Below are 11,389 nucleotides of genomic sequence, written 5' to 3' on the forward strand. Positions count from 1 at the left end.
CATAAGTGATCAAGGTCCATGCATGGCCGAATGGCCAGCCCCCAAACGTGATCAATAGTCTCCAAAAATGATCTAAGGAAAGCTAAAGATATCTAATCCAATAGTAAAAAGTTCTATTTATTCTAAACTACTTACTAGGGTTTATAGGAATAAGTCTAAGTGCAGAAATCCACTTCCGGGGCCCACTTTGGTGTGTGCTTGGGCTGAGTCTGAGATTTACACGTGTAGAAGCTTCTCTTGGGGTTAAACGCCAAGTTGTAACGTGTTTTTGGCGTTTAACTCTGGTTTGTGACGTGTTTCTGGCGTTTTACTCCAGAATGTAGCATGGAACTGGAGTTGAATGCCAGTTTGTGTCATCTAAACTCGAATAAAGTATAAACTGTCATATATTGCTGAAAAGCCCTAGATGTCTACTTTCTAACGCAATTAAGAGCATGCCATTTGGAGTTCTGTAGCTCGAGAAAATCTATTTCGAGTGTAGGGAGGTCAGAATCCAACAGCATCAGCAGTCCTTTGTCAACCTCCTATCAGATTTTTTCTCAGGTTCCTCAATTTCAGTCAGAAAATACCTGAAATCACAGAAAAACACACAAAATCGTCGTAAAGTCCAGAAATGTGAATTTTGCATAAAAACTAATAAAAACATCCCTAAAAGTAGCTAGATCCTACTAAAAACTATCTAAAAACAATGCCAAAAAGCGTATAAATTATCCGCTCATCACAACACCAAACTTAAATTGTTGCTTGTCCCCAAGCAACTGAAAATCAAATAGGATAAAAAAAAGAGAATATACTATAAATCTCAAAATATCAATGAATATTAGTTCTAATTAGATGAGCTGGACTTGTAGCTTTTTGCTTTTGAACAGTTTTGGCATCTCACTTTATCCTTTGAAGTTTAGAATGATTGGCATCCATAGGAACTCAGAGTTCAGATAGTATTATTGATTCTCCTAGTTAAGTAGATTGATTCTTGAACACAGCTACTTTTATGAGTCTTGGCCGTGACCCTAAGCACTTTGTTTTCTAATATTACCACCGGATACATAACTGTCACAGACACATGACTGGGTGAACCTTTTTAGATTGTGACTCAGCTTTGCTAAAGTCCCCAGTTAGAGATGTCCGGAGCTCTTAAGCACACTCTTTTTGCTTTGGATCACGACTTTAACCACTGAGTCTCAAGCTTTTCACTTGGACCTGCATGCCACAAGCACATGGTTAGGGACAGCTTGATTTAGCCGCTTAGGCCTGGATTTTATTTCCTTGGGCCCTCCTATCCATTGATGCTCAAAGCCTTGGATCCTTTTTTACCCTTGTCTTTTGGTTTTAAGGGCTATTGGCTTTTCTGCTTGCTTTTTCTTTTTCTTTCTTTAAATTTTTTTCGCCACTTTTTTTCGCAAGCTTTGTTCTTCACTGCTTTTTCTTGCTTCAAGAATCAATTTTATGATTTTTCAGATCCTCAACAACATTTCTCTTTTTCATCATTCTTTCAAGAGCCAACAATTTAACATTCATAAACAACAAGATCTAAAATATGCAATGTTCAAGCATTCATTCAGAAAACAAAAAGTATTGTCACCACATCAATATAATTAAACTAATTTCAAGGATGAATTCAAAACTCGTGTACTTCTTGTTCTTTTATATTAAAAACATTTTTCATTTAAGAAAGCTGAAAGATTCATGGAATTATTCATAGCCTTAAGACATAGTTACTAAATACTAATGATCATGTAATAAAGACACAAACATAGACAAACATGAAGCTCAAAAATAAAAAAAAATAGAAAGATAAGAACAAGGAAGTTAAGGAATGAGTCCACCTTAGTGATGGTGGCGCCTTCTTCTTGAAGGACCAATGGTGTTCTTAAGCTCCTCTATGTCTCTTCCTTGCCTCTGTTGCTTGATCCCTAGTGATTTTGGTGCTCCTATCCTTAGTTGCTCCCAATAATTGTGTGGAGGAAAATGTATCCTCTGAGGTATCTCAGGGATTTCTTGATGAGGAAATTCCTCTTACTCTTGTTGAGGTCCATGAGTGGGCCCTCTTGATGTGCAGTCAAATGCACTACTACTGAGCTATGGACCCTTGAGATGAATCCCTCCATCTCCCATGACTCGGAGGTGGAAGCTTTTGTCTTCCCTTTCCTTTTTCTAGAGGTTTCTCCGGCCTTAGGTGCCATAAATGGTTATGGAAAAACAAAAAAGCTATGCTTTTACCACACCAAACTTAGAATTATTGCTTGCCCTCGAGCAAAAGAAGAAAGAATAGACGAAGAAGAAGAAGAAATTGAGAAGAGGGAGAGAGATGTGTATTCGGCCAAGAGGGAGAAGAGAGGGTTGTGTTGTGTGAAAATGAAGAAGGATACAGAGGTTTATATAGTGGAGGGAGAGGGGTTGGGTTTCGGCCTCTAGGGTTGGGTTTGGGAGGGAAAGGATTTTGAATTTGAAGGTAGGTAGGGTTTATGGGGAAAAGTAGATGGGTGTGAGTGATGAGGAGGTAATGGGGAAGAGAGATTGATGTGATTGATGAAGGGTATTTGGGGAAGAGTATGAAGAAGAGAGAGAGTGAGTTGAGGTAGGTGGGGATCCTGTGGGGTCCACAGATCCTGAGGTGTCAAGGATTTATCATCCCTGCACCAATTAGGCGTGTAAACACCTTCTTTATGCAATCCTGGTGTTTAACGCCAGACTGCAGCATGTTTCTGGTGTTAAACGCCACTTCCATGCTTGTTTTGGGCGTTCAACGCCAATCTGCAGCATGTTTCTAGCGTTGAACGCCACTTCCATGCTTGTTGCTGGCGTTTAATGCCAGCTCTCCTCAGGGTGTAATCCTGGCGTTTAAACGCTAGACTGCTGCTTGTTTCTGGCGTTCAACGCCAACTTCATGCTCTGTTCTGGCGTTAAACGCTAGACAGATGCTCCTTACTGGCGTTTAAAGGCCAGTAAGCTCTTCCTCCAGGGTTTGCTGTTTCTTCTGCTGTTTTTGATTCTGTTTTTAATTTTTGCAAATGTTTTGTGACTCCACATGATCATAAACCTAATAAAACATAAAAGAACAATAGAAATATAGATAAATAAAAATTGGGTTGCCTCCCAATAAGCACTTCTTTAATGTCAATAGCTTGACAGTGAGCTCTCATGGAGCTTCACAGATCATCAGAGCATTGTTGGGACCTCCCAACACCAAACTTAGAGTTTGAATGTGGGGGTTCAACACCAAACTTAGAGTTTGGTTGTGGCCTCCCAACACCAAACTTAGAGTTTGACTGTGGGGCTTTGTTTGACTCTGTATTGAGAGAAGCTTTTCATGCTTCCTCTCCATGGTTGCAGAGGAAGATCCTTGAGCTTTAAACACAAGGTAGTCCCCATTCAATTGAAGGACTAGCTCTCCTCTGTCAACATCAATCACAGCTCCTGCTGTGGTTAGGAAGGGTCTTCCAAGAATGATAGATTCATTCCCATCCTTCCTAGTGTCTAAGATTATGAAATCAACAGGGATGTAAAGGCCTTTAACCTTCACTAACACGTCCTCTACCAATTCATAAGCTTGTTTTATTGACTTGTCTGCCATCTCTAATGAGATTCTTGCAGCTTGTACCTCAAAGATCCCCAGCTTCTCCATTACAGAGAGTGGCATAAGATTTATACCTGACCCCAAGTCACACAGAGCCTTCTCAAAGGTCATGGTGCCTATGGTACAGGGTATTAAGAATTTACCAGGATCTTGTTTCTTTTGAGGTAGAGTTTGCTGAACCCATGTATTTAGTTCACTAGTGAGCAAGGGAGGTTCATCTTTCTAAGTCTCATTACCAAGCAAATTGGCATTCAACTTCATGATGGCTCCTAGATATTGAGCAACTTGCTCTTCAGTTACATCTTCATCCTCTTCAGAGGAAGAATAGTTCTCAGAGCTCATGAATGACAGAAGGAAGTTTAATGGAATCTCTATGGTCTCTATATGAGCCTCAGATTCCTTTAAGTCCTCAATAGGGAACTCCTTTCTGTCTGGAGGACGTCCCAGGAGGCCTTCCTCACTGGGATTCATGTCCTTCTCCTCCTTTGTGCATTTGGCCATATTGATTATATCAATGGCCTTGCACTCTCTTTTCAAATTCTCTTCTGTATTGCTTGGCAGAGTATTAGGAGGAGTTTCAATAATTTTCTTACTCAGCTGACCCACTTGTGCCTCCAAGTTTCTAATGGAGGACCTTGTTTCATTCATGAAACTTAAAGTGGCCTTAGATAGATCAGAGACTATGTTTGCTAAGCTAGAGGGGCTCTGCTCAGAATTCTCTGTCTGTTGCTGAGAAGATGATGGAAAAGACTTGCTATTGCTAAGCCTGTTTCTTCCACCATTATTAAAGCCTTGTTGAGGCCTTTGTTGATCCTTCCATGAGAAATTTGGATGATTTCTCCATGAGGAATTATAGGTGTTCCCATAGGGTTCACCAATGTAATTCACCTCTGCTATTGTAGGGTTCTCAAGATCATAAGCTTCTTCTTCAGAAGATGCCTCTTTAGTACTGTTGGATGCATTTTGCCATCCATTCAGACTCTGAAAAATCATGTTGACTTGTTGAGTTAACATTTTGTTCTGAGCCAATATGGCATTCAGAGCATCAATTTCAAGAACTCCCTTCCTCTGAGGCGTCCCATTATTCACAGGATTCCTTTCAGAAGTGTACATGAACTGGTTATTTGCAACCATGTCAATGAGTTCTTGAGCTTCTGCAGGCGTTTTCTTTAGGTGAATGGATCCACCTGCAGAATGGTCCAGTGACATCTTAGAGAACTCAGATAGACCATCATAGAATATATCCAAAACGGTCCACTCTGAAAGCATGTCAGAAGGACACTTTTTGGTCAACAGCTTGTATCTTTCCCAAGCTTCATAGAGGGATTCATCATCTTTTTGCTTGAAGGTCTGAACATCCACTCTAAGCTTGCTGAGCTTTTGAGGAGGAAAGAACTTAGCCAAGAAGGCCGTGACCAGCTTATCCCAAGAGTCCAGGCTATCTTTAGGTTGTGAGTCCAACCATGTTCTAGCTCTGTCTCTTACAGCAAAAGGGAAAAGCATGAGCCTGTAGACTTCAGGATCTACTCCATTAGTCTTAACAGTATCACAGATCTGCAAGAATTCAGTTAAAAACTGATAGGAATCTTCTGATGGAAGTCCATGAAACTTGCAGTTCTATTGCATTAGAGCAACTAGTTGAGGCTTCAGCTCAAAATTGTTTGCTCCAATGGCAGGGATTGATATGCTTCTTCCATAAAAATTGGAAGTAGGTGTAGTATAATCACCAAGCATCCTCCTTGCATTGTTGTTGGGTTCGGTCATGTCTTCTTCTTTTTCGAGATTCTCTGTAAGGTTTTCTCTGATTTGTTGTGCTTTAGCTTCTCTTAGTTTCTTCTTTAGAGTCCTTTCAGGTTCAGTATCTGCTTCAACAAGAATGTCCTTGTCCTTACTCCTGCTCATATGAAAAAGAAGAAAACAGAAAAGGAAGAGAAATCCTATATGTCACAGTATAGAGATTCCTTTATGTGAGTACAAGAAGAAGAGAATAGAAGAAGGATGAGAAAAATTCGAACATAGAGGAGAAGAGAGTTTGAATTTTTAGATGAAGAGAAGTGTTAGTAATTAACTAAATAAATAGAAAGAGATGAGAGGGAGAGAATTTCGAAAATTGTTTTTGAAAAAAAAAAGTTAGGGGATTTTCGAAAATTAAGATAAGAAATAAAATTAAAATTAAAATTTGAAACAATTAGTTAATTAAAAAGAATTTTGAAAAAGAGGGAGGTGATTTTCGAAAATTAGAGAGAGAAAAGTAGTTATGTGGTTTTGAAAAAGATTAGAAATAAACAAAAAGTTAATTAGTTAGTTGAAAAAGATTTGAAAGTCAATTTTGAAAAGATAATGAGTTAGAAAAGATTTTGAAATTGATTTTGAAAAAAGATGTGATTGAAAAGATATGGTTGAAATTTGTTTTGAAAAGATTTGATTTTTAAAATTAAAATTGATTACTTGACTAACAAGAAACTAAAAGATATGATCCTAGAATTTAAAATTGAACCTTTCTTAACAAGAAAGTAACAAACTTCAAATTTTTGAATTAATCACATTAATTGTTAGTAAAGTTTTCAAAAATTATGAAATAAAATTAAGAAAAAGATTTTGAAAATCAATTTTAAAAATTTTTGAAAATTAATAAGAAAAATGAAAAAGATTTGATTTTTGAAAAAGATTTTGAAAAGATAGGATTTTTTAAAAATTAAAATCTTGACTTGACTAACAAGAAACAACTTATTTTAAAAATTTTTGACTAAGTCAACCCAAAGATTTCAAAATTTTGAGTAAAATAAGGAAAAGATATTTTTTTATTTTTTTTTGAATTTTTAATGAGGAGAGAGAAAAACACAAATATGACCCAAAACATGAAAATTTTGGATCAAAACCAATGATGCATGCAAGAACACTATGAATGTCAAGATGAACACCAAGAACACTTTGAAGATCATAATGAACATCAAGACTTATTTTTGAAAAATTTTTAAGAAAAGAAAAACATGCAAGACACCAAACTTAGAAAATTTTCATGCTTAGACACTATGAATGCAAAAATGCATATGAAAAACAACAAAAAAACACAAAACAAGAAAATATGAAGATCAAACAAGAAGACTTGTCAAGAACAACTTGAAGATCATGAAGAACACATGCATGAATTTTCGAAAAATTCAAAAGTTTTTAAAACATGCAATTGACACCAAACTTAAAAATTGACACTAGACTCAAACAAGAAACACAAAATATTTTTGGTTTTTATGATTTTATTAAAACTTTTTTGGGTTTTTCGAAAATTATATAATTTTTGAAAAACGAAAAAGAAGAAAAAATTTCGAAAGATTTTTTGAAAACTTTTTGAAAAGAAAATTACCTAATCTGAGCAACAAGATGAACCGTCAGTTGTCCAAACTCAAACAATCCCCGGCAACGGTGCCAAAAACTTGGTGCACGAAATTGTGATCATCAACAATGACGCCAATAAACTTGGAGCTCTCAAACATGAATCACACTTTGTCACAACTTCGCACAACTAACCAGCAAGTGCACTGGGTCGTCCAAGTAATACCTTACATGAGTAAGGGTCGATCCCACGGAGATTGTCGGTATGAAGCAAGCTATGGTCATCTTGTAAATCTCAGTCAGGCGGATTCTAATGGTTATAATGGTTTTCGAAATAAAGAGAAATAAAGCATAAAATAAAGGTAGAGATACTTATGTAATTCATTGATGGGAATTTCAGATAAGCACATGAAGATACTGTGTTCCTTCTGAATCTCTGCTTTCCTACTGTTTTCATCCAATCATTCTTACTCCTTTCCATGGCAAGTTGTATGTAGGGATTCACCGTTGTCAATGGCTACTTCCCATCCTCTCAGTGAAAATGGTCCAAATGCTCTGTCACAGCACGGCTAATCATCTGTCGGTTCTCGATCATGTCAGAATAGAATCCAGTGATTCTTTTGCGTCTGTCACTACGCCCAACACTCGCGAGTTTGAAGCTCGTCACAGTCATTCAATCCCTAAATCCTACTCGGAATACCACATACAAGGTTTAGACTTTCCGGATTCTCAAGAATGCTGCCAATAGATTCTAGCTTATACCACGAAGACTCTGATTAAGGAATCCAAGAGATACTCATTCAATCGAAAGTAGAACGGAGGTGGTTGTCAGGCATGCATTCATAGGTTGAGAATGGTGATGAGTGTCACGGATCATCACATTCATCAGGTTGAAGTGCGAATGAATATCTTAGAACAAGAATAAGCTGAATTGAATAGAAGAATAATAGTAATTGCATTAATACTCGAGGAACAGTAGAGCTCCACACCTTAATCTATGGTGTGTAGAAACTCCACCGTCGAAAATACATAAGTGATCAAGGTCCAGGCATGGCCAAATGGCCAGCCCCCAAATGTGATCAATAGTCTCCAAGAATGATCTAAGGAAAGCTAAAGATGTCTAATACAATAGTAAAAAGTTCTATTTATACTAAACTAGTTACTAGGGTTTATAGGAATAAGTCTAAATGCAGAAATCCACTTCCGGGGCCCACTTTGGTGTGTGCTTGGGCTGAGCTTGAGCTTTACACGTGCAGAGGCTTCTCTTGGGGTTAAACGCCAAGTTATAATGTGTTTTTGGCATTTAACTCTGGTTTGTGACGTGTTTCTGGCGTTTTACTCCAGAATGCAGCATGGAACTGGAGTTGAATGCCAGTTTGCATCGTCTAAACTCGAATAAAATATGGAGTATTATATATTTCTGGAAAGCCATAAATGTCTACTTTCCAACGCAGTTGAGAGTGCGCCATTTGGAGTTCTGTAGCTCCATAAAATCCATTTCGAGTGCAGGGAGGTCGGAATCCAATAGCATCAGCAGTCCTTTGTCAGCCTCCTATCAGATTTTTGCTCAGGCCCCTCAATTTCAGCCAAAAAATACCTGAAATCACAGAAAAACACACAAACTCATAGTAAATTCCAGAAATGTGAATTTTGCATAAATACTAATAAAAACATCCCTAAAAGTAGCTAGATCGTACTAAAAACTATCTAAAAACAATGCCAAAAAGCGTATAAATTATCCCCTCATCACTGGCTCAACATAAAGGTAAGGATCCTTTTGTAATTGCTTATGCGTCTAAGACTTTAGATGCTGCTCAGTCCAATTACACTACTACTGAGAAAGAGCTTCTTGCTATTGTTTTTGCTCTGGATAAATTCTGAGCCTATTATTTGGTGCTAAAGTAGTAGTGTACTCAGATCATGCAGCTCTAAAATATCTATTGGCTAAAAAGGATTCCAAACCAAGGCTTATACGTTGGATATTGCTACTACAAGAATTTGATTTAGAAATTAAGGATAGGAGTGGTACCTAGAATCTAGTGGCAGACCACTTGAGTGGCCTTGAGCACGTTAAGGATGACTCCTCTTCTATAGATGATAATTTCCCATTTGATAACCTGCAAGCAGTATCTGAAGTAGTCCCTTGGTATGCACCTGTAGGTAATTATCTAGTTAGCCACACTTTTCCTCCAAATTTTACTAAGCATCAAAGAGACAAGCTGAAAAGCGAGTCCAAATATTATATATGGGATGATCCATATTTATGGAGGTGTGGTGCTGACTAGGTAATTAGACGATGTGTGCCTCAATCAGAATTCCAGTCCATTTTAGAGGCCTGTCACTCATCTGAGAGTGGAGGACATTTTGGCCCTCAAAGAACAGCTAGAAAAATTCTAGACTGTGGATTTTGGTGTCCTACTCTTTTTAAAGACGCTGCTGAATTTTGTAAATCTTGTTCCCCTTGCCAAAGGTTTGGTAATATATCTAAGAGGGATGAGATGCCTCAACAGATTATACTTTTCTGTGAAATTTTTGATGTTTGGGGCATTGACTTCATGGGTCCATTTCCAAATTCTAATGGTTACTTTTATATATTGTTAGCTGTAGATTACATTTCTAAATGGGTGGAAGCAATTCCTACACGCACTGATGATGCTAACATTGTTGTTTCGTTTGTTAGAAACCATATCATTTGTCGCTTTGGATCACCACGAGCAATCCTGAGCGATCAAGGCACCCACTTTTGTAACAGGAGACTAACAGGATTACTGAAAAAGCATGGGATAATTCATAAAGTAGCAACAGCCTACCATCCCCAGACTAATGGGCAAGCCGAAGTGTCTAACAGAGAAATAAAGCGTATATTGCAGAAGATAGTCAAACCTAATAGAAGAGACTAGAGCACCAGGCTACAAGATGTACTCTGGGCATACAGAACAACATACAAGACACCCATTGGGATGAGTCCTTTCAGCTTAGTTTATGGAAAAGCCTGTCACCTTCCAGTTGAGGTAGAGCACAAAGCCTTTTGGGCAATGAAAGAGTGCAAGATGGGATTTGGGAAAGCCGGAGCTGAAAGGAAGTTGCAACTGCAAGAATTAGAAAGCCTTCGCCTAGAAGCTTATGAGAACTCCAGGCTGTACAAGAAAAAGATGAAGGCTGTGCATGATAAGCACATCAAAAGGAGAGAGTTCTAACCTGGGGTCTTAGTCCTCCTTTACAACTCCAGACTGAGGCTCATGCCAGGCAAGTTGAGGTCAAGATGGGAAGGTCCCTAAAGAGTAGAGAAGGCCAAACCATACGGAGTTTTCCACCTGAGCCATCCTTCAAGCTCTGAACTTATAAAGGTCAATGGACATCGCTTGAAGTTTTATCATGGTGAGAAGATGGCAAAAAAGAAGGAGCTAGAGATCTTCCTCTTGGAAGATCCACCCACAGCAGAAGACTGAGCTGGTGGAGCGTCCAACTTAAGGACGTTAAAGCAAAGTGCTGGGTGGGAGACAATCCACCATGGTATGATCGTTCTTTTCCCTCTCCTTAGTTACCTTTTTCAATAACTCTTCTCAATATTAGTGCATATAGTTTGCATCTGCATTCGCATAAAAAAAATGCACGCAACGCGTAAGCATCGCTGGCGCGTCCTCGTCATATGTGCATTGGGAAGAAAACTAGATTGAGCAGAGAGTCACGCAAAAGTGTGGCTGGAGGCATGCCTTTGGCACAAACTCACCCACGCGACCGCGTCACTAACGCGTTCACGTCGTTTGCGAACTAGCATCCCAACGCGTCAGCCTCACCCACGCGAATGCGTGTCTCTGTGAAATCGACGTAAATGGGTGTATGACAGTAAGTTGGGCTGGAATGGGGCTGGACCCATGTTGGAAGCACAAGCTCACTTACGCGAACGTGTGCTTCACGCGTCCGCGTTGTTTCCAAAATATGGCCATTCACGCGATCGCGTCAACCACGCGAACGTGTCACCCTAAAATTTGGCAAAATGAGTTTCAAACAGAGAGTTGCACGAATGCGAGGCTGCTCTCGCGCAAATCGCACAAATCAACTCACGCGACCGCGTGACTTACGCATTCGCGTCACTTGACAACTCCGCACACCACGCGACCACATCACTCACGCGTCCGCGTCACAGGCGGCGCACAAATTATCCAGATAAGCCAAATATCTTATATTTTCTTCCCCAAATCCTAATTTTTCTTATCCCTTCTTATTTCTTTCTTCTCCCTTCTTCCTTCTTCCTTCTTTCTCACTTTCTACTTCCTCTTTTTCACCACCATTATCAAGGTTTTTCTTTTCTTCTTCCTTCTTTACTTTTCTATTCTTATTCTTATTTTTATGTTTTCTTCTTCTTTTTCTTCTTACTTTTATTATCTATGTTTTCTTTTCCCTTTTTCTTTTTAAACCCTTTTTTATTGGTGTTGGAAATTTATTTGGGTCATTATTTTCTATATTTTGCTTGTGGATTAT

General features: G+C 38.7%; 1 non-coding gene across 1 annotated transcript; it reads left to right on the forward strand.

Annotated features, from left to right (window-relative positions):
* The first annotated feature begins 4,840 nt into the window (after positions 1-4,840).
* On the forward strand, positions 4,841-4,948 carry LOC112713280 (small nucleolar RNA R71). The gene has a single exon (XR_003158254.1). It is a non-coding gene; the product is annotated as a small nucleolar RNA R71 (small nucleolar RNA).
* Positions 4,949-11,389: the final 6,441 nt, after the last annotated feature.

Source organism: Arachis hypogaea, chromosome 9 (assembly GCF_003086295.3).
Source record: "Arachis hypogaea cultivar Tifrunner chromosome 9, arahy.Tifrunner.gnm2.J5K5, whole genome shotgun sequence".
Lineage (NCBI taxonomy): Eukaryota > Viridiplantae > Streptophyta > Magnoliopsida > Fabales > Fabaceae > Arachis > Arachis hypogaea.